Below are 23,506 nucleotides of genomic sequence, written 5' to 3'. Positions count from 1 at the left end.
ACACACATGCAGACACATGCATGAGACACATGCAGACACACATATAAAGACATGCGTGAGACACATCAAGACACATGTAGACACATGCATGAGACATAAAGACACACATGCAGACACATGCATGAGACACATGCAGACACACATATGAAGACATGCGTGAGACACATAAAGACACACATGTAGACACATGCGCGAGTCACATCAAGGCACACATGTAGACATATGCGTGAGACAAATAAAAACACATGCTTAAGACACATAAAGACACACATATAGACACATGCGTGAGACAAATAAAAACACATGCTTAAGACACATAAAGACACACATGAAGACACATGCGTGAGACATATCAAGACACACATGTAGACACATCCGTGAGACATGTTAAGACACATGTAAACACACTCGCCAGAAATATGCAGACACACAAGAAGACATGCAGGCACTGCAGGCACATAAGCGAGACATGCGTGCCTCATTTGGGAATGTCACTTTAAGAAAAATATAGCCGCGTGCATACCCCCACACGAACATATCCAGAATGTTGTGTGATTCACATTCCTAAATGTTAGCCGAGTTTCAGTGGACAGACATCAATACTTTTCTAAACAAAGTCAGTGAGTTAAGGATTAATGTTTATACACCGCTTTTAGCACTATTCCAGCAATATCACGGCGGGAGACAAGGACAATAGGCCGCACACATTGTACCCATGTGGGGAATCGAACCTGGACCTTCGGCGGGACGATGGAACACGTTAACCACTAGGCTACCCACCTCCCCTTGCAGCCTGTGATATAACTGATATATTGTTCACAGGGGCCCTGATCCCATATCACACAGTGCCACATTCACAATTGTCAACTTTTAAGTTCACTGCAAGACAGAACTTCCTGATAGCAAGGATTGCAGACTCCATTCTTTCTGCTTCCAAGGTTAAGTGAAACCGGTAGAATAGCTTGTTTTGTGTAACTCATCAACTGTTTTAACATGAAAAGAAGAATAACCATGGGATTCAAACTCATAGCCATAATGTCTGGCGACCAAGCAACAACAATCACTCGGCTTTCGGTTTCCCATGAGGAGTCACAAACAATACAATACTTATATAACAAGTGATGCCATTTATTCTACAAGCTGACACCTCATTAAATCTATATTTACAATCCAACAACACATTTCCACCAGCTGTACATTGCCAAAACATATTAATCAAGTAGAAAGTAAAAGAGTTACCCTATCCCTCCTTTCTGAAGGGAAGAAACAGCGAATAAAGATGAGGTTAAATGGGGTTTAACGTCGCGTCCAAGATTATTGCACTTATATAGCGACGTGCATGTACGTGTATGCGTGTGTGGCTGCTTGTACTAGTCCGGACTGATGCCGATTTATAGTGCTAGCTCACTGAAATACCATGCCGCAGTTTAACATGAATACCCCACTCAGACACAGTATACTGACTCCGAACCGACCAGTCCTTGTTTTAGCCCCTTAATGCCGAGCGCCATACAGGGTTACAACAAGTACCATCTGTTAACGTCTTTTGGTATGACGCGGCCGGGGATCGAACCCCAGACCTTCCGCTCTCGGCGGACGCTCTACCATTAGACCACGGAGGCGGTCAACAGCGAATAAAAGAGGGGGGTGGTTCATGTTATTTTAGACAAAGTGATGCTGCCCTTGAAACCCACACCCATATGGTGCTGATAAACCAAGTACCGCTATCGAGTCCCGAATGGGAGTCGAACACACTAAATAACACGTACGTAAAGTACAAATATTTTACTCAGTATCTACACAGCCGAGAGTAATTTCTAAGTGAAACATCATGTTCCGTCTAAACTGTTTGTTGATTAATAATTGAGCTGTTTTGTAGAAATCTATATCATGACTTTAAGTAGGATTGCTCCATTGATCTCGGAGGCCTTCCCAGGGTTGGGCGACTGAGCTCGCCGTTATACTCTGATCGATATTATAAACGCTGTTGCAATATCCGCACACGGATTAACATTAAACCGTCAAGTGTATCACTCTGTGGATACCTCATGAACACGCTACCATGGGAGACAGGGCCAACATAAACCCTACTCAAAGTTAGCCAATTTGCTCTTTTGTGGTTGCTAGTACAGCGCTACAGTTGAAAGTGTTACCCATTTAACGGCTACCTTCTTGCACTGGTGCAGGGTAGGAGACGTGTATTACTACCACGTATTGCATCGAGACGCTGGGGGCAGAGGGTGTTTGGCAACAGTATCAGTTTAGTTAAATTGGTTCACTTAATACTCCGTTGTGTTGTACAAATCACGGGTAGCTATAGTAACGCTTTGACATTGATACAGCTAGTACATTAAAATATTGTATTTAACATGACTGATATAGAATTTCCTTTTGCGGATTATTAGTTACCAAGCTTCGGGGATGCGGTATTCGTAAGACTTCTAAGGAACGCCGTCAAGACGGCAGGCCGTTAACGCCATCAAACATTGGCTGCGATTTCACTGGTCGATACTACATTGGTGGAATGGTTATTATAACAGAGAACTGATTGCTCATATCAAGACAAAGAAAAAGTACGGGTGGTTGGAAGTAAGCAGTGGCGAAACCCACGGCAGTGGACTGGAAATTGCTAGAGTAGAAGCAATAGCAGCAGCAGTAGTGGTAGGAGTAGTGGTAGAAGTAGTTGTAGTAGTAATGACATCAGTTGTAGAAGTAGTAGTAGTGGTAGTAGCAGAAGTAGTGGAAGGAGTAGTAGTAGTAGAAGCAGCAGTAGTGGTAGGAGTAGTAGTGGTAGCAGCCGTAGTATGAGAAGCAGTAGCAGTAGAAGTAGGTGTAGCAGTAGTAGTAGTAGTGGTAGTAACAGAAGTAGTGGTAGGAGAAGTAGTAGTAGAAGCAGCAGTATTAGAAGCAGTAGCAGTAGAAGTAGGAATAGCAGTAGTAGTAGTAGCAGCAGCAGTAGTGGTAGTATTAGTAGTAGCAGCAGTAGTGGTAGGAGTAGGGGTAGTAGTAGTAGAAGTAGCAGCAGTAGTGGTAGTATTAGTGGTTGTAGCAGTAGTGGTAGGAGTAGGAGTAGTAGTATAGTAGTAGTAGAAGCAGCAGCAGTAGTGGTAGTAGTAGGAGTAGTAGCAGCAGCAGTAGCGGTAGTAGTAGTGGTAGTAGCAGTAGTGGTAGGAGTAGGAGTAGTAGTAGTAGAAGTAGCAGCAGAAGTGGTAGTGGTAGTAGCAGAAGTAGTGTTAGGAGTAGGAGTAGTAGTAGTAGCAGCAGTAGTGGTAGTAGTAGTGGTAGTAACAGGAATAGTGTTAGGAGTAGTAGTAGTACCACCAGCAGCAGTAGTAGTAGTAGTACTAAACGTACTAGCAGTAGCAGTGTAGTAGCAGCAGTAGTGTAGAAGTAGCAGCAGCAGCTGTAGTATTAGTAACAGTAGTGGTAGTAGCTGCAGTACTTGAAGTAGCAGCAGACGCATTAGGAGCAGTGGTTGTAGTAGCAGCAGCAGAAGTAGTAATAGTAGTATCAGTATCGGTAGTGGTAGTAGTAGTAGTGGTAGTGGTGGTAGTAGAAGCAGCAGTAGTGGTAGAAGTAGTAGCAGCAGCAGTAGTAGTAGCAGCAGCAGGAGTAGCAGTAGCAGTATTAGTAGTGGCAGCAGTAGCAGTAGGAATCGTAGTAATAGTAGTAGTTGCAGCAGTAGTAGTGGTAGGAGAAGTAGTAACAGCAGCAGTAGTATTAGTTTTAGTAGCAGAAGTGGCAGCAGTATTACTAGTAGCAGTAGTAGTAGTAGTAGTAGTAGTAGTAGTAGTAGTAGTAATGAAAGTAGTAGCAACAACAGAAGTAGTAATAGTAGTAGTTGTAGCTGTATTATCATTAGTAATAATTATAGTAGTGCTAGCAGTAGCAGTAACAACAGCAACGGTAGTAGTAGAAGTAGTAGTAGTAGTTGTAGTAGTGGCAGCAATTGTAGTAGTAGTGGTTGTAGTAGTATTAGTAGTATTAGTAGTAGTAGCAGTAGTAGAAGTACTAGTAATAAAAGTAGCAGTATAGTATTATAATTATTAATATTTTTATTATTATAAGTAGTGGTCGGAGTAATAGTACCAGCAGTAGCAGTAGTAGTAGTAGGAGGAGGAGGAGTAGCAGTGGTTATAGTAGTTACAGCATAAGCATTGGCATTAGTAGTAGTAGCAGCAGCAACAGCTGTAGTAGTAGTAGTAGTAGTAGTAGTAGTAGTAGTAGTAGTAGTAGTAGTAGTAGTAGTAGACCAATCTAGTTATTGACATTTATAGCATCGATCCTCGTAATTGGGATACGAGGCCACTCACTGGTCGATACTACGCTGGAGGAATGGTTATTATACAACCAATGCTTGCCGTAAAAGGCGACTGTGCTTGTCGTAAGAGGCGACTAACGTGATCGCGTGGTCAGGCTCGCTGACTTGGTTGATGCAAGTCATCGGTCACAATTGCGTGGATCGATGCTCCTGTAGTCAATCACTGGATTGTCTGGTCCAGAGTCGATTATTTACAGACCGCCGTCATAAAGCTGGAATATCATAGTGCTGAGTGCGGCTTTAAACAACAAACAAACAAACTCTGCTAAAAGAAACCCACACGTAAAAGTAGTAAAATCTGTTGCTGACATCCATACATAATTAATACCAAAAATGAATGGGTCATTTCTGCATAGAATGGGATTGATTCGTGTGGAAAGAATAAGGTACTGCAGAAATTTGGTGAAAAGATGGAACAATCACAAAAACAAAACCACGTGAGCGCCTTCGCCGAAACACACCAACACGACATGCTCGTGCAACATTAATTGTTGGGCTATAAGAACGTTGGGTTTTTCATCACAATCTTACAGGAAGTGAACAGTGAAAATATGCCACGACTGCCCAAAGCAGCAACACCACCAAACAGCCAGGTATTTCCACGTGGCACCAAGTACCATTACAAGACTCTGGAATCGTTATCAGACACACGTGACCTTCCCAGATCCGGTCGACCACATATCACCACTAAAGCACAGGATAGATTCATATAGAATACTAAACGAGCTCCCGTGTAATACCAATTTTATGAAACGAGTGAATAGTTGTGGTATCTGACGAGCGAAAGCGAGTCAGATACCACAACTATTCACGAGTTTCATAAAATTGGTTTTATACGGGAGCGACTTTAGTATTTTATTTATTACTTGCCATTTATAACGTTTTTTGAATTATATATTGAGTATGAATAGGCTGACACCTACACGATCCACGGCATATTCCAATTGAGTTTAACAGAATAATTCTTCAAACACGTCAAAAGTTGAAACGTAGGAATTTAATACCATACAACGGTCCACCTTTAGAATTCACAAAATTATCGTAGGGCTAAGACTATCGCAACTCACATACTTTAACTAAGACTTACGACTGTCGTTGCGCTACAATAGATCGCCTTGTGGAACGGGCCTTGCACCTCAAAGTTTACAATAACGTCACAATACCCGATGACGTAATTTGTGGAATTTTGTTGCAAGATCCATCGGCGAAACAATGCCATGTGACGTCAGCCTAGCAACAAGGTTGCTGGGGTCATCGAGTGTGCATAAGCTCCTCTCAGTGATCTATCAACTCCACACGCAATATCGTTGAATAAGCCAAGGGATGTTGAGAGCTTTCAATATTTGTTCGTGAAACGTGTTCCGAGAGTACAGAAGCACGCGTTTTGGTATTACACAATGTGTAATACAGCTGTATGTTTATTAAACGGGTGATCTCTTCACGGGCAAGTAATAAATACGGTTACGTCACTTACGCGAAAGACTCACCACGGTCATCTCTATAACTACGGTAAATCCGGGATTGCGTAGGTTATCAGCCCAGACGGTGAGGAACCGTTAAAGTGTTGACGTTATTCGCGCTAGACTACCAGTTCGAGGTGTCATTTTGACGGACCTGCATCCTCTGCTCAGACGTCGATGGTGTCAAGGTCACAGAGTATGGTACACAACTGCGATGGAGACAAGTTTGGTTTAGTGATGAGTCACGTTTTATGCTTCGCCGTGCGGATCGGAGACGTCGTGTGTGTAGGCGTCGTCGGGAACGTTATGCCCGAAACTGCATACAGGCAGTGGACAGACTTGGCGGTGGTAACGTGATGATGTGGGCAGCGATCTCCTACACTGGTAGAATAGACTTGGTGCAAGTCCTGGTAAATGTAACGGCACAACGTTCCACGGGTGAGATTCTTCGGCCACAAGTCCTTCCCATTATACAACAAGCGAACGTCATTTTCCAACAAGACAACGCCCGACCTCACACGGCAATTTTTTTAGGAATCACAATATCCATGTCCTGCCAGATTCAAACACATTCGATCACTTATGGGATGCACTGGATCAACGACTGCGATCACGCCAGCAACAACCACAGAACCTCCGACAGTTGGCACAAACACTGCAGGCAGAGTGGGCAAACATTCCCCAGGCCACAATTCGGAATCTGAATGCTTCCATGCGACGACAATGCCAGTCAGTTTTGGACTCTAATGGTGACCATACAAGATATTTAGAACAGATCACCTTCACCTTGAAAATCTACTGTTCCATGTGCGCCATATAGAACCTGGGTCAATGACAATGATGTGTGCCTATTTTGAACAATCGATTACCATCTGTTGATTATTTATATGATCGATAAAATATACATCTAAACTCACTTTTGCGTTTCTTTTTTGCAGAGTATATGTCAGAGAACCGATTGCTCATATCAAGACAAGGGAAATAGTACCGGAGGTTGGAAGCAAGCAGTGGCGAAACCCACGGCGGTAGACTGGAAAGAGCGAGGGTAGAAGGGCGTTAAGAGTACTGGAATTGCAGTGAGCAAAACGAGTGTGGCTGTCATGTCCCCAAACCACGGACATTCTCGTGTAAAGTGTGAAACAAGGAGAATGCACTTGCACTCGTGAAGAGAGTACATTCGTCTTGTGTGGGGAGAACCGCCTCTTTTCTCCACGTGGAGTGCGCGTGCTTCAAAGTACTTAACTCGCCGACTTTCACGTTACATCACTTGCTTCTCACCAGCACCTTCACTTCTGGCTTACAACCGAGTCATTGCCCCGTGAGGCTTGGTTCGTTCCAAACCTGCTGTAATTATACACAATAGTGCAAACTGGGGCTCTAAACCCACAAGAAAGTCATTTAACGATTACACAACTGCGTTTAAGGCTAAAGCCTCAATGTCTCATTTACTATATCACCACGTGAAGGTCCGGGATAGAATTGTTTTTCAGCAACCCATGCTTGTCGTAAGAGGCTACTCCGTGATTGGCTACTCTATGATCAGATTTCGACGGACTACTTTTCTGATTGTAATGCATTGCCAACGTGCCTACGTCTGTGTTGAAACTTTATGGTTTTAGAACGTTAATAAATCTTCTTGTTTTGTATAGTTTGCATTTCCATCATCATCATCGCCTTGATAATCCACAGATATGTCGGAAACTATTTTTGTGGAGTGTCACACTAGGTACAGGTACATTCGTGACCAACTCGTGTTATTCCGGGACAAGCCAAATAGCGACTCGTGGCCCTCTCGTGGCAATTTTTGCGACCGGGTTCCGTCTTAGCGCAAAGGGGCATACCTAAAACAACTGTCAACTCGTTGCGTAATGGTTCACATATATATCCCCATATATTATATATATTTCAGATGCAATTTAAAGCATATCTGGACATGCGGAATTATACAGTATGATTGAACACAATTAACCGTGTCTTGGGTACATTTTTAGATGCAAGACATATGTAAAATCAAAAATTATTTCTGAGGGATTCTTTGACGAAGAACTTGAAATCATACGCGCATTCTGATTGGTTTGTCGTATTTTCGCACATAACATTCATCGATATGGGGACGAGTCTTCTTGAAGGTTACGGAAAGGGGCGAGTGGTGACGAATGGGTACATGTAGTAAGCAGTAGGCCATTGTGCTATGTATTAATGCGCCTTTGTGATCATAAGAACAGACAAAACATGCATCGATTCGATGCTAAAATGGTGCGATTTATGGTGTGTAAGAAACATGTGACTGCACTCGTGCCTGTCAGATACCATGTTTCTTACAACTCGTTGTTTCAAACGTATCTTACTCGCTTTTGCTCGTTAAATACCTGGGGCGGTGGGGTAGCCTAGTGGTTACAGCGTTTGCTCGTCACGCTGAGGGCCCGGGTTCTATTTCCCACATGGATTCCATATCTAGTGTCCCTGATATCCTGGAATCTTGCTAAATGTGGCGCAAAACCAAACTCACTCGATAGATGCCTTTTGGAACAACTCGTAGATAAATGGTATCCAACAGACACTCGTGTAGTAATCTCTGATTACCAACAGCATTAAATAGTGAGTGATTGAGTGTTGTTTTACGCCGCAGTAGTGCAGCTGTATGACGGTGGCCTGTATAGAACCAAGCCTGGGCCCGGTAAACCATCGAGGGACAGCATGTACAACCAAGCCTGGGTCCGGTAAACCATCGAGGGACAGCATGTACAACCAAGCCTGGGTCCGGTAAACCATCGAGGGACAGCATGTACAACCAAGCCTGGGCCCGGTAAACCATCGAGGGACAGCATGTACAACCAAGCCTGGGTCCGGTAAACCATCGAGGGACAGCATGTACAACCAAGCCTGGGTCCGGTAAACCATCGAGGGACAGCATGTACAACCAAGCCTGGGCCCGGTAAACCATCGAGGGACAGCATGTACAACCAAGCCTGGGCCCGGTAAACCATCGAGGGACAGCATGTACAACCAAGCCTGGGCCCGGTAAACCATCGAGGGACAGCATGTACAACCAAGCCTGGGTCCGGTAAACCATCGAGGGACAGCATGTACAACCAAGCCTGGGTCCGGTAAACCATCGAGGGACAGCATGTACAACCAAGCCTGGGCCCGGTAAACCATCGAGGGACAGCATGTACAACCAAGCCTGGGCCCGGTAAACCATCGAGGGACAGCATGTACAACCAAGCCTGGGCCCGGTAAACCATCGAGGGACAGCATGTACAACCAAGCCTGGGCCCGGTAAACCATCGAGGGACAGCATGTACAACCAAGCCTGGGCCAGGTAAACCATCGAGGGACAGCAAGTACAACCAAGCCTGGGCCCGGTAAACCATCGAGGGGCAACATGTACAACCAAGCCTGGGCCCGGTAAACCATCGAGGGACAGCATGTACAACCAAGCCTGGGCCCGGTAAACCATCGAGGGGCAACATGTACAACCAAGCCTGGGCCCGGTAAACCATCGAGGGACAGCATGTACAACCAAGCCTGGGCCCGGTAAACCATCGAGGGACAGCATGTACAACCAAGCCTGGGCCCGGTAAACCATCGAGGGACAGCATGTACAACCAAGCCTGGGCCCGGTAAACCATCGAGGGACAGCAAGTACAACCAAGCCTGGGCCCGGTAAACCATCGAGGGGCAGCATGTACAACCAAGCCTGGGCCCGGTAAACCATCGAGGGACAGCATGTACAACCAAGCCTGGGCCCGGTAAACCATCGAGGGACAGCATGTACAACCAAGCCTTGGCCCGGTAAACCATCGAAGGACAGCATGTACAACCAAGCCTGGACCCGGTAAACCATCGAGGGACAGCATGTACAACCAAGCCTGGGCCCGGTAAACCATCGAGGGACAGCATGTACAACCAAGCCTGGGCCAGGTAAACCATCGAGGGACAGCAAGTACAACCAAGCCTGGGCCCGGTAAACCATCGAGGGGCAACATGTACAACCAAGCCTGGGCCCGGTAAACCATCGAGGGACAGCATGTACAACCAAGCCTGGGCCCGGTAAACCATCGAGGGGCAACATGTACAACCAAGCCTGGGCCCGGTAAACCATCGAGGGACAGCATGTACAACCAAGCCTGGGCCCGGTAAACCATCGAGGGACAGCATGTACAACCAAGCCTGGGCCCGGTAAACCATCGAGGGACAGCATGTACAACCAAGCCTGGGCCCGGTAAACCATCGAGGGACAGCAAGTACAACCAAGCCTGGGCCCGGTAAACCATCGAGGGGCAGCATGTACAACCAAGCCTGGGCCCGGTAAACCATCGAGGGACAGCATGTACAACCAAGCCTGGGCCCGGTAAACCATCGAGGGACAGCATGTACAACCAAGCCTTGGCCCGGTAAACCATCGAGGGACAGCATGTACAACCAAGCCTGGACCCGGTAAACCATCGAGGGACAGCATGTACAACCAAGCCTGGGTCCGGTAAACCATCGAGGGACAGCATGTACAACCAAGCCTGGGCCCGGTAAACCATCGAGGGACAGCATGTACAACCAAGCCTGGGCCCGGTAAACCATCGAGGGACAGCATGTTCAACCAAGCCTGGGCCCGGTAAACCATCGAGGGACAGCATGTTCAACCAAGCCTGGGCCCGGTAAACCATCGAGGGACAGCATGTACAACCAAGCCTGGGCCCGGTAAACCATCGAGGGACAGCATGTTCAACCAAGCCTTGGCCCGGTAAACCATCGAGGGACAGCATGTACAACCAAGCCTTGGCCCGGTAAACCATCGAGGGGCAACATGTACAACCAAGCCTGGGCCCGGTAAACCATCGAGGGGCAACATGTACAACCAAGCCTGGGCCCGGTAAACCATCGAGGGACAGCATGTACAACCAAGCCTGGGCCCGGTAAACCATCGAGGGACAGCATGTACAACGATTGAGGCACGACGACACAATCAGCGAGTTCATACATTGTAACCCTCCGATCCTATTTAATAGTCAGGCTGTGTTTTAGCCTTGTGTTTAAAGCGTTCGCTTGTCGCGCCGAAGCCCCGGGTACTACATGTATGTGTGCAGCTCATTCCTGGTGTCCCCCGCCGTGATATTGCTAGAATATTGCGGCGTCAATCCAACTCACTATTAATAAGTTATCCCCAGTGACATTCATTGAGTCCTTGGGACGTTTTGAAATGACTAACAAGTTGAACTGAATCGAAATAGGTATTTCGAATATAATAAATAAAAAAATAAAATAAATTGATGAATATGGCGCCTTTACTCCCAGCCGTTACCACCCAGATCTTATCAGAATCTTAGTGTCATGCTGATTTGATGCAATATCAGTATGGTATAACTCTGATACACTTTCTTTGTTGTCTTGGGGCACGGCTGGCCCAGTCGTCTAAGGCGCTGCCATTCGCTGTGTAGAGTTGCGTCCCTTCGGCACACCAGAAACCTATGATTGTGTGTTCGAATCCAGGTTCGCCCCGATTATGTTTCTAGGTTTTTGTTAGCACCATACCCGTGCTCGTTGGTTTCACCGGAGTGGTAAACGTCTGAGACCTGACACTTCGGACTTTCCTCCCACATTAAGCTGAAACGCCGTGATATAACTGTAATACTGTTAAAAGCGGTGTTAAACCCAACAGCTCACTCACTCCTCTTTGTTGTCCCCACTGAGACCGCCTCCGTGGTCTAGTGGTAGAGCGTCCGCCCGGAGAGCGGAAGGTCCGGAGTTCGATCCCCGGCCGCGTCATACCAAAAGACGTTAAACGATGGTACTTGTTGTTACCCTGTCTGGCGCTCGGCCTTAAGGGGCTCATGGTATCTCAGTGAGCTTGCACTATAAATCGGCATCAGTCCGGTCTAGTACAAGCAGCCACACACACACACACGTGCATGCACGTCGCTATATAAGTGCAATAATCTTGGACGCGACGTTGAACCCTATTTCACCTCACCTCACCCCACTGACAATATCCGTTGCGAAAACGTTGTGTCTTATATATGGAGAACCACATGTACCAGTTAACAGCTTACTGACGCAGATTTGCAGCAGTGATCGAGATAGTACCTCCAGCTGATACAGTCACAACAGTGTCATAGTTCTCACAATAAATTGATACAGCTTTATAAGAACGTGATAATACCGGCCCTTGATATAGGCAGTTATAACAATGAAATATTACCGCCAGGTAATTCAGACGCTATCATATTATTGATGTAGTTCTGGCAATGCATTTATTACAGCAGCGAGACAGTACCGCCAGTTGATAGAGGCAGTATTAATTATGATAAAGCTCTACCTGTTGATTAGACAGGTGAGTGGGTGACATGGGGTTTAACGCGTCCAAGATTATTGCACTTACATAGCGACGTGTATGCGCGTGTTGGCACAAGTCCGGACTGTCTTACAGTTCTAACCCTCTAAACATACCATGCCGCAGTTTAGCACGGACACCCCACTCAAACACAGTAAACTGACTTCGGGTCCTTGTATTATCCCTTTAATGCCGAGCGCCAAGCAGGGTAACAACAAATACCATCTTTTAACGTATTTTGGTATGATACGACCAGGGGATCGAATCATCGACCTTCCGCTCTTCGGGCAGACGCTCTAACCATAAGACCACTGAGGCGTGTGTGAGCGTGTGCGTGCGTGCGTGCGTGTGTGCGTGTGTGCATGAACATTTGCGTGTGTGCGCGCGCGCGCGTGTGTGTGTGTGTGTGTTGTTACTCGCTTCTAACTGCAGTAGACCGCCTCCGTGGTCTAATGGTAGAGCGTCCGCCCGGAGAGCGGAAGGTCCGGGGTTCGATCCCCGACCGCGTCATACCAAAAGACGTTAAAAGATGGTACTTGTTGTTACCCTGTCTGGCGCTCGACATTTAGGGGCTAAAACAAGGACTGGTCGGTTCGGAGTCAGTATAGTGTGTCTGAGTGGGGTATTCATGTTAAACTGTGGCAAGGTATCTCAGTGAGCTAGCACTATAAATCGGCTTTAGTCCGGACTAGTACAAGCAGCCACACAAACACACACACGTATATGCAAGTCGCTATATAAGTGCAATAATCTTGGACGCGACGTTAAACCCCATTTCACCTCATCCCTAACTGCAGTTCTATACCACTGAGATACCATGCCGCAGTTTATCATGAACACCCCCTCAGGTACAGGCCTTGTTTTATCACACTGATGCGGAGACACCATCTTTCAACTTCTTTTGGTATGAGTGAGTGAGTATGGTTTTACGCCGCTTTTAGCAATATTCCAGCAATATCACGGCGGGGGACACCAGAAATGGGCTTCACACATTGTACCCATGTCGGGAATCGAACCCGGGTCTTCGGCGTGACGAGCGAACGCTTTAACCACTAGGCTACCCGACCGCCCCTCTTTTGGTATGACACGCCCGGGGATCAAACAACCGCTCTGAGGGTAGACGCTCTGCCCACTAGGCCACGGAGGCGGCCCCGTTGATTACTAGACATAATTACAACAATGAATAGTACCGTCATTAAATTAAATGAGGAATGTAACGATGTGATATAGCCGATATGTCATCAACACCGTGTCACACTTTTCTAGATGTGTATGTATTTCCTCCATAAAACGACCCATGAAGATTCCGGGGTAGAATAGGTCTTCAGCAACCCATGCTTGTCGTAAAAGGCGACTAACGGGATCGGGTGGTCAGGCTCGCTGACTTGGTTGAAGCATGTCATCGATCTCAATTGCGTGGATCGATGCTTATGATATCAATCACTGGATTGTCTGGTCCAGACTCGATTATTTACAGACCGCCGTCATATAGCTGGAATAGTGCTCAGTGTGGCGTTAAACAACAAACCAACCAAACTAATCCTCCATAAAATGAAGAGTTCTTGTTACAGGCAGTAACTACAATAATACCATCAATACAATTAACTACAGTATTGACAATCTCTGCGTGACTCCTCTTTCGCAAATACCAGTCTCTGCAAGAGCGGTAAAAACGGGAATTGTGTTGAAAGGATGTATCGCTGCGGTACTTCCACAACACCGCCGAATATGAGACATCAACAACGAGGTCTACCAATGGAAGAAATAACAATCCATGTGTTCATATACATAGAAATGTCTATGTTGTTTGTCTATTTTTCACACTAAAATATCGACTTGCAGAAATATGAGTAGAATGTTTACACTAAAATATCGACTAGCAGAAATATGAGTAGATTTTGTAGACTAAAATATCGACTAGCAGAAATATGAGTAGATTTTGTAGACTAAAATATCGACTAGCAGAAATATGAGTAGATTTTGCAGACTAAAATATCGACAAGCAGAAAAATGAGTAGTTTTTGCACACTAAAATATCGACTAGCAGAAATATGAGTAGTTTGTTCACACTAGAATATCGACTAGCAGAAGTACGAGTAGATTTTGCACACTAATGCTACGCGTCCACTTTCACGATGTTCACCGCGATATGTCACGATATGTGAAATATAGCCCTGGTATAAAATCGAGTAAGTGAATGAAGTATACACGACACCAACACAATGTAGAACGAGCTCTACTGCGAATATAACACGAGTTTAGTCCTATGTCAGTGCGATGTCACCACGAAATCATACCGATGTTGGCACGATAAAAACAAGTTCCGTACGTATTGAGTACGAGTTCGTTACGAGCTTCCTACGGCGTGAACACGGTTAACATGAGTTTATCACGATGCCAACACGACTAAACCGCAACAGAAATTGGACAGAATTTTGGCGCTTTTCATTGGCAGCATAAAATACACAGTGCTTATCGCAGCAACATGTCACACCGGCAGCTGACTGTTGATTTCCTGTACAGACGGTATGTGGTTGGGGCGGTTGCGGGCACCATCTTGGTTGCCCGAAGACGTAAGCGAAGGGAGCATTCGTCACCACTCGCCCCTTTCCGTAACCTTCAAGAAGACTCGTCCCCCTATCGATGAATGTTATGTGCGAAAATACGACAAACCAATCAGAATGCGCGTATGATTTCAAGTTCTTGGTCAAAGAATCCCTCAGAAATAATTTTTAATTTTACATATGTCTTGCATCTAAAAATGTACCCAAGACACGGTTAATTGTGTTCAATCATACTGTATAATTCTGCATGTCCAGATATGCTTTAAATTGCATTTGAAATATATATAATATATAGGGATATATATGTGAACCATTACGCAACGAGTTGACAGTTGTTTTAGGTATGCCCCTTTGCGCTAAGACGGAACCCGGTCGCAAAAATGGCCATGAGAGGGGCACGAGTCGCTATTTGGCTTGAATAACACGAGTTGGTCACGAATGGGAAGAGGAGGCCCGACGCCGCGGTCATATTTAGCGCAAGGTTTGGGATGAGGACATGGCTTCTACGTCGGCCGCAGCGTGACTTCTACGACACCTTAAAAACACTGCTACAAGAGCTGGCACGAGAGGATATGACAGGGTTCCTGAACGTCCTGCGTGGACCCGGGGGTGTTCCTTGAACTTCCTGATCGGTTCCTACTCAACCCAGCGAATAGTGTTAGTGTGCAAAGTCATTTTATAAAATGATTTTATTTCTTTTTGGAGTACACTGGGGTGTGCCAAATCTACCCCGATATCTGTTCGTCGATATTTTAGTATGCAGCATAGACAAATAACATAGTGACTCATTTCTGTATTTGAGCACACGTTAGTTTATTGTCTTTGGTAGGCCTGAACACCCACACACTGGAGGGAGGCCTTAGATGTAATTATTATATCTATGAATCCAGTCCATTAAACCCTTGACAGCCACAAAAGACAACCATCCCTCAGTGCCCCTTGTTACCGATCTGTAACTTCAAAGGCATGCCAGTGAACTTATCTTCTCCTCGTGGTTTGGTTTTAGTGCTTGATAAAGACTTTCATTCAGGGGCTTATCGAAACTAAATCCCTTCTTTGTGGTTGTGATATTATAGTTTTATAATCCAGTCCGTCACTTATGCAGAGACAGCATGGGCAGTCCTCGAGAACTGGGATGGTCACGTGCTTGTCGTTTACTTTGACGTCCGCGCAATCTAACGGGCTTTTTGTCAATGCAGTCTGCAAATATAGATTCATTCTTTGAAGAAACGTGACAGTTCGGTTCGAGTACATGTTGCGACATTTGAGGGCCCTTTTTCTGGAAGGTGAGTTGTAACATGCTATTCAGACTTTTAAAAGCAATCATACTTGTTTGTCAAACCTATATAATGAGCATGTCAACATAGAGCATTACATTTTATACATGTTATAAGTAAAATACAATAATGGCACAATGTAATTGTATTCTTAATTACAAACACAAATATGACTTACCCACATACATTTATATTCAGTTCATGGTTTTAATACCCCCAGCTAACTAACCCAAGGCTCGAAAAGGTTATTGTTCTGAAACAGCAAGATACACTTAAGTTTAAAGCGGTACAGACAGTATATACAGTGGTACTAATTAGTCCGAACCGTGATACTACGGACAATTATTAAGTATTATTCTAATAAATTGATATATTCAAACTTTAAGTCATTACAATGTAACATATCACCGCAATGGGCATTCCAGGTTAGAATTGGTCCCTCGCTACCTGCTGGTCGTAAGAGGCGATTTAATGGATCGTGGGGGGAGGGGTTGGGGTGTGGGGTGTGGGGTGTGGGGAGTGTGTGTGTGTGTGGTGTGACGTTCAGTGACTTGGTTGACGGCATGCCATCGCACCAGACGGCGTTGCCTACATTATCAGTCACTGGATTGTCTGATCCATACTCGATAATTTATAGACCGCCGTCAAAATAACTGAAATATTGTTCAGCGCGGCGTTAAAACACAAACACACGCACATACACACACACACACTAACGCACGCACATACACGCACACACACGCGCACACCACACAGAGTAACATAACTCGTGATGATGCGTTGATTCTCTAGACTTCACATTGACCAGTACCGACAGGATATACATGAAGCGTTGATTCAAGGAAGCTTATTTTAACGTAAGATTGATACAATATTATATTACCCATAAAGAGTTCTTGGCTGACGGTTGTAGAAGGAGTGCCAAAATAGTTCCTACATCCTGTGTTAGTGTGACACTGTGTTCCCCATTTTTCATGTAACGTGTCTGGTTGAATGTCCTGGGGCCTTCAGCAACTCATTATGACAGGTTTCCTTTCCGAGCATCTCCTGACTCTCATCTCCTGACTCTCATCTCCTGACTCTCATCCAGCAACTATTCAGCGGTGACATTGCGGTGGTTTACTTGGACAGTCGCCCATGTCGTACAGCAGTGCTTCAATCATGGTGTAATTGCATACACTCCCCGACGTCAAGGTTTAATTCCAGTCGTTACATGTAACTGTTCATTAAGTGAGTGAGTGAGTTAGTTGGGTTTAACGGCGCTTCGTGCGGCGGTCGGGTAGCCCAGTGGTTAAAGCTCTCGCTCGTCACGCCGAAGACCCGGGTTCGATTCCTGACATGGATACAATGTTTGAAGCTCATTTGTGGTGTCCCCCGCCGTGATATTGCTGGAATATGGCTAAAAGCGGCGTACAACCATACTCACTCACTCACTTAACGGCGCTTCGAACACTGTTCCAGTTATATCACGGCGTGTCAGCTTGATGTGGGAGGAAAGCCCGAAGTGATGCAGGTCTTAGACGTTTACCACGTTTGTGAAAACCACGAGCATTGGGTCATGGTGCTACGGTTTTGTGCATTCATGACTATAGGCACGCAAGAGAAACTATTTTCATATGTTAAGTGCCAGTGTTAGACTAACATCTAGTCTCTGAAATGAACATATTTTTCATAAAAAAACACAGTTGTTAAAATATAGTTATAAAATATAATTAAAAGGAGCCCAGAGACTTTCTTCATTTTCAGATACTGCTGTAATCTAGACTTGCCAAACATTATAGACTTGCGTGGACTGTATTGGATATATTTGTTTCAGGGTCTGTATGACAGACTAGGCCAATTTAAGCAAGGCTCCGTTTATCTGATGCATTCACGTTATACCGTCTCGATTGAGAGAACTATACATGCCTAAGGATTTCTCACATCATCATTAAAAGGTGTTAGATCAAAGTCAAAGTGTGTAAAGTGTGTCAAAGTTTGATACAAATAAATATCCTCATATAGGATATGCACTATCTTGCACTCTGCCAGCTTGTCGGGCGTTTAACGAGCACTCCCCGCACGGGTAAATGGGGACCTGCTCGGTTCGGGCCTTTTAACATATCGCCGCTTGTCTACCAAACTACATGGTTGACCAGTCAGAGAGTCAGAACATGGTACGCTCTCAAAATCCGAAATTTTGTCCGATGACTTTAGATTTGACGGATCTTTATAAAGTTTCATGTTAAAGCCGCATAATGCAAAGGCAATATTCCAGCTTTATGTCGGCGGTTTGTAAATAATCGAGTCTGGACCAATAATCCAGTCGTCGTCATTATGAGCATCGATCTACGCATTTGGGATACGATATGCATCAACCAAGTCAGCTAGCCTGATCGCTTTTTGCGACAATCATATTCTGCAAGACCTAATCTAACCGGGTGTTATCAAAAGTGAAATAAAAACACAATTTAATGCTGTAGGTAACATTTCGAAAATTTTCGAAAACATAAGAGAAATTGCCACACGGCTCCAAAAGACACCATCTGTTTCCCATCGTTCTATGGCGCAGGTTCTAGAAGGGGCAGTGGGATATTCTAGTAGTTAAAGCTTTCGCTCGTCACACCGAAGATCCGGGTTCGATTCCTCACATGGGTACAATGTGTGAAGCCCATTCCTAGTGTCCCCCGCCGTGGTATTGCGTGAATATTGATAAAAGTGGCGTAAAACCATACTCACTCACTCACAGGTTCTAGACCCATGGAAAAGTCAAGGATCAACCTTGTTCAGGCAGACCAAGATCAACCACCAAGCTGAGCGAACGCGTTAACCACTTGGCTACCCGACGGCCCCGTTGATATATGTAGGGTATATAACTGAACCAGTTCCATCCGTGCCTGACACTGAACCTGCTTTTGCTGCAATTGTTTTTTTCACCCACAAGAATCATTTAGCTAAAAACTACAACAGTAGAGGGCGGTCGCGTAGCCTAGTGGTTAAAGCGTTCGCTCGTCACGCCGAAGACCCGGGTTCTATTCCCGACATGGGTACAATGTGTAAAGCCTATTTCTGGTGTCCCCTGTCGTGATATTGCTGGAATATTTCTAAAAGCGGCGTAAGACCATACCCACTCACTACAACAGTAAAATCGAACCATCGCCGGTTAAAGTCAAATCAACATAAATACACAACGTCAAGGTAAGAGTACAACAAGGACAAAAATTGCAAACTATTGTGGGCATAAATGATTGTCGCTGGCGACTGTAATTATTACGTACATATTTTCCCAATTTAAGCCATATCTATAACGAACCACACATGGACTGAAGACTGTAGACCCTGGAGTTACATACACGAAGAAGCGTCGCCAGTAACATCGCCAATCTCGCATTTAAGCCGTTATTCAGAATTGTTGGGCATTTTGAGAGTTAACTCCCCTGATTGTTCGGATGTAAGTAGGTCCGCACTGGCGGTAGGTTAATTATCCTTGTACGTTTTACCGAAGACTCCAACTGAATTGTGTGTATCAATCTAACAGTGGATGATTGCCTCATTGCACATGGGTTCTATACTCCCCAGGGAGCTGATAATGATTGTTGAGTGCACACTGGTCCAGTGACCGGGGTAATAAAAGCACTTTGAGAATGCCCCTGTGTGGTGTGGACATATGCGCAATATAAATGGCTTATTATTATTATTATTGTTATTATTATTATTATTATTATTTTTATCATTATATGACGTCCGTCACGACTCTGTTCGTCATGGAATGAAGATTGATGTTTTGGGCGTTAGGTTAAACATTCCTTCCTGTATTGAAATTGTATATAAATATTTAAATCTTATGTTGTCTATCTAATCAGATTTTACCAAAACAATAAATGCCATGGAAAAATGTCAAAACTAATTTAGCTCAGATCTTGATAACCAAAATAAAGGCTATACGTAAAGCGCTTAACAGGCGTATATAGGGTTTTCCCTAGGAAATAGCCACACGTCTTTACGTCGATACTAATTGTTTATTATGAAACTGACGTTGTATCTTGTCTGTAAACGTGTTACGTAGTAGGTGTTGGCAGATCAAACACATATACTGGTCTAGGAGCCAATTGACTTCAACAACCACAGCTATTGTCTGTATAGGATACGACAGGCATCAGCTTAATTCGACTCTCCTCGGGTAAGCCACAATTTCTGTAGTCGGAGCCAAGCTTGATCATAGGTACTGTTCGATAATTGAAAGGTAATAATGATTGTGAAAAAGAGGACAATATGGCTTCACAGTTTGATCAATCAATGAACAGTGAACACAGAAAATCTCTTGAGATGCCTTTTTAATGTGAAGTGTGATTAATGAGAAATTGACTCGTTTACACTGTTATTTAATGTGAAAGAAAAACATCTTCAGAGAAGTCTATTGGGACCAGCTGATTTGACTGTTTCCGTTACCTGTATTTGAATAACTGTCGGTGAATGAAATCCTGTTTAGAGCGTTAATTGTTATCAGGACTAAGCGAAAACATTCAAGAGGTCTGAGAGTAAGATACAAAGAAGACAGAGTCTAAATCGTTAAGAGGACTGAATCTTAATATTTAAGATGACTCAGCGCAAATTATTAAGAGGACTGAGTGTAAATTATTAAGAGGATTGAGTGTGAATTATTAAGAGGACTGGGTGTAAATTATTAAGAGGACTAAGTGTAAAATATTAAGAAGTCTGAGTGTAAATTAATTAGAGGACTGAGTCTAAATCATTAAGAGGAGTGAATCTAAAGATTAAAAGATGACTCAACGCAAATTATTAAGATGACTGAGTGTAAATTATAAAGAGGACTGAGTGTAAATTAATTAGAGGACTGAGTCTAAATCATTAAGAGGAGTGAATCTAAATAGTTTACACTGTTATTTATTGTGAAAGAAAAACATCTTCAGAGAAGTCTATTGGGTCCATCTGGTGTTCGACACCTGGTGTTATCACTATTTGATAGTGATTTATAAACACATATCATATCATCGGTAACGTACAATCCTGAAATAAGGTAAACGTCGCGTCCAAGATTATTGCACTTATATAGCGACGTGCATGCACCTGTGTGTGGGTGCTTGTACCAGTCTGGAATGATGTCGATTTTTAGTGCTAGCCTTATAGTTTAGCATAGTGCTAGCACACTGAGATACCATGCCGCAGTTTAACATGAATAACCCACTCAGACACAGTATATTGACTCCGAGCCGACCAGTCCTTGTTTTAGCCCCATAATGCCGAGCGCCAGACAGGGTAACAACAAATAACATCTTTTAACGTCTTTTGGTATGACGCGGACGGGGATCGAACCCCAGACCTTCCGCTCTCCGGGCGGAAGCTCTACCAGTAGACCACGGAGGCGGTCGGTTTTGTACAGTGGATTTCTTATGATAATGAAAAGGGATTTGTTCCGTTTAAGTATTTCAACGACTTATGTCTATGGTTTTCACCTGTGCCATTGATATTAACTGATACCTGTGTCACGTGCCGAGAGCTAACACGTTCTAGTGATGATGTAGCAGTTGTATTTGGGGAGGATCGAACCTGGGACTTTGGCGATACAAACGAACGCTTTGACAACTAGGCCACCACAACTGAGTTGAAATGTTACGTCGCCTTTGTCAACATTACAGTAATAAAGTGGGCATTGCAAATTGTATCCATGCCGAGAATCGACACTCTTCAGCGCGAGGAGGGAACGCTTCAACAACTAGGCCACTCCCCGTGCTTGATGGGCAGAACCTAGCTTCACAACCTTATTCCCAGCTATCTTTGGCTTTAATTCATTACATTTCTATTTTAGTTGCCTCTAAGTCATTAATTGCCCGGTACATACGGACTTGACATCGCGTTGACATACACTATGTTTATTGTTCATTCATAGGACAGTGAGTCATTGAGTAGATAACTATATCACCATAAACCTGTGGGTCTCACACTGGTTACGAACACAGGTGCGTGTTCTGACTATCCACAAAACTATATCTCATGCTTTTTTTGGGCCCGTTTAGCTTCTTTTCTTAATGGAGACTAGACGGTTGTAGGTTTATAGGTATGAATGGCAGTATTGTTGTTTATCTGCCCGGGTCGCCAGGTGTTTAATCAACAGGCAAGAGTGCGTTCGGTTCGTGTACAGGTGTGTGTAGCGCGGATTGAGGTAGATTTGAAAAATCTGTTGTTGAGTAACAGCATGTTTTACATATGTGCAAAAAATGGTTCAGTTGCTAGGTACATGATGCACCCGATTTCTGACTAAAGAAATGCTCGCCTGTGAGTAGAACGACCAGCTGATTTGACTGTTTCCGTTACCTGTATTTGAATAACTGTCGGTGAATGAAATCCTGTTCAGAGCGTAAATTCTTATCAGGACTAAGCGAAAACTTTAAAGAGGCCTGAGAGTAAGATACAAAGAAGACAGAGTCTAAATCTTTAAGAGGACTGAATCTAAATATTTAAGATGTCTCAGCGCAAATTATTAAGATGGCGGAGTGTAAATTATTAAGAGGACTGAGTGTAAATTATTAAGAGGACTGAGTGTAAATTATTAAGAGGACTGAGTGTAAATTATTAAGAGGACTGGGTGTAAAATATTAAGAGGTCTGAGTGTAAATTAATTAGAGGACTGAGTCTAAATATTTAAGATGACTCAGCGCAAATTATTATGAGGGCTAAGTGCAAATTAAGAGGGCTAAGTGTAATTATTAAGAGGACTGAGTATAAATTAATTAGAGGACTGAGTCTAAATCTTTAAGAGGACTGAATCTAAATATTTAAGATGACTCAACGCAAATCATTAAGAGGACTGAGTGTAAATTATAAAGAGGACTGAGTGTAAATTATAAAGACGACTGAGTGTAAATTATAAAGAGGACTGAGTGTAAATTATAAAGAGGACTGAGTGTAAATTATAAAGAGGCCTGAGTGTAAATTATAAAGAGGACTGAGTGTAAATTATAAAGAGGACTGAGTATAAATTATAAAGAGGACTGAGTGTAAATTATAAAGAGGACTGAGTCTAAGTATTTAAGATGACTCAGCGTAAATTATTTGGAGTTTTCAGCGCAAATTTGTAAGAGGGCTGAGTCTAAACATTAATAGGACTTGGCGTAAATTATTAGGAAGGGTGAGCGAAAGTTACCAAGAGGCCTGATCGTGAATTATAAAGATGACATAGCGACATATTTTAGAGCAGTTAGTGTAAATCAGTTACATACTTGAGCTGCAGCAAAGTGTGCTCAGATCAGACACAATATCCAAAGTTACTTGTGGAAAATAACACCCCTAAAACATCCCCGTGGCCCATTTGGACGTGCAGTGTCTTGTTATTTGACCAGTCATGGGGTCCGTTCAACAAAGCATGTCATCGTATCCCAAATGCATGGATCGATGATCTTGATATCAATCACTGGAGTGGCTGGTCCAGGATCGATTATTTATAGCCCGCCGTCATGTAACTGGAATAGTGCTGAGTGCGGTGTTAAATAGACAAACTATGACCAAATACATTGTAGTTAATTTGTCGTGGAATGACAGATGAACTGCAGTAATATGAA

General features: G+C 44.0%; 1 protein-coding gene across 1 annotated transcript in view; it reads left to right on the top strand.

Moving 5' to 3' along the window:
* The first annotated feature begins 15,851 nt into the window (after positions 1-15,851).
* The window catches only part of LOC124146094 (matrix metallopeptidase-21-like), a 140,540-nt gene continuing 132,885 nt past the window's right edge, over positions 15,852-23,506 (top strand). Inside the window, exon 1 of the mRNA XM_046516177.2 lies at positions 15,852-15,959. The gene's annotated coding sequence lies outside the window, so the exon portion shown is untranslated. The remainder of the gene's footprint in view (positions 15,960-23,506) is intronic.

This window comes from Haliotis rufescens, unplaced genomic scaffold, assembly GCF_023055435.1.
Source record: "Haliotis rufescens isolate VD_foot unplaced genomic scaffold, xgHalRufe1.0.p SCAF_12, whole genome shotgun sequence".
NCBI lineage: Eukaryota > Metazoa > Mollusca > Gastropoda > Lepetellida > Haliotidae > Haliotis > Haliotis rufescens.
The sequence above is the reverse complement of the archived record's forward strand: the minus strand, read 5'-3'. Positions and strand labels throughout refer to the sequence as shown.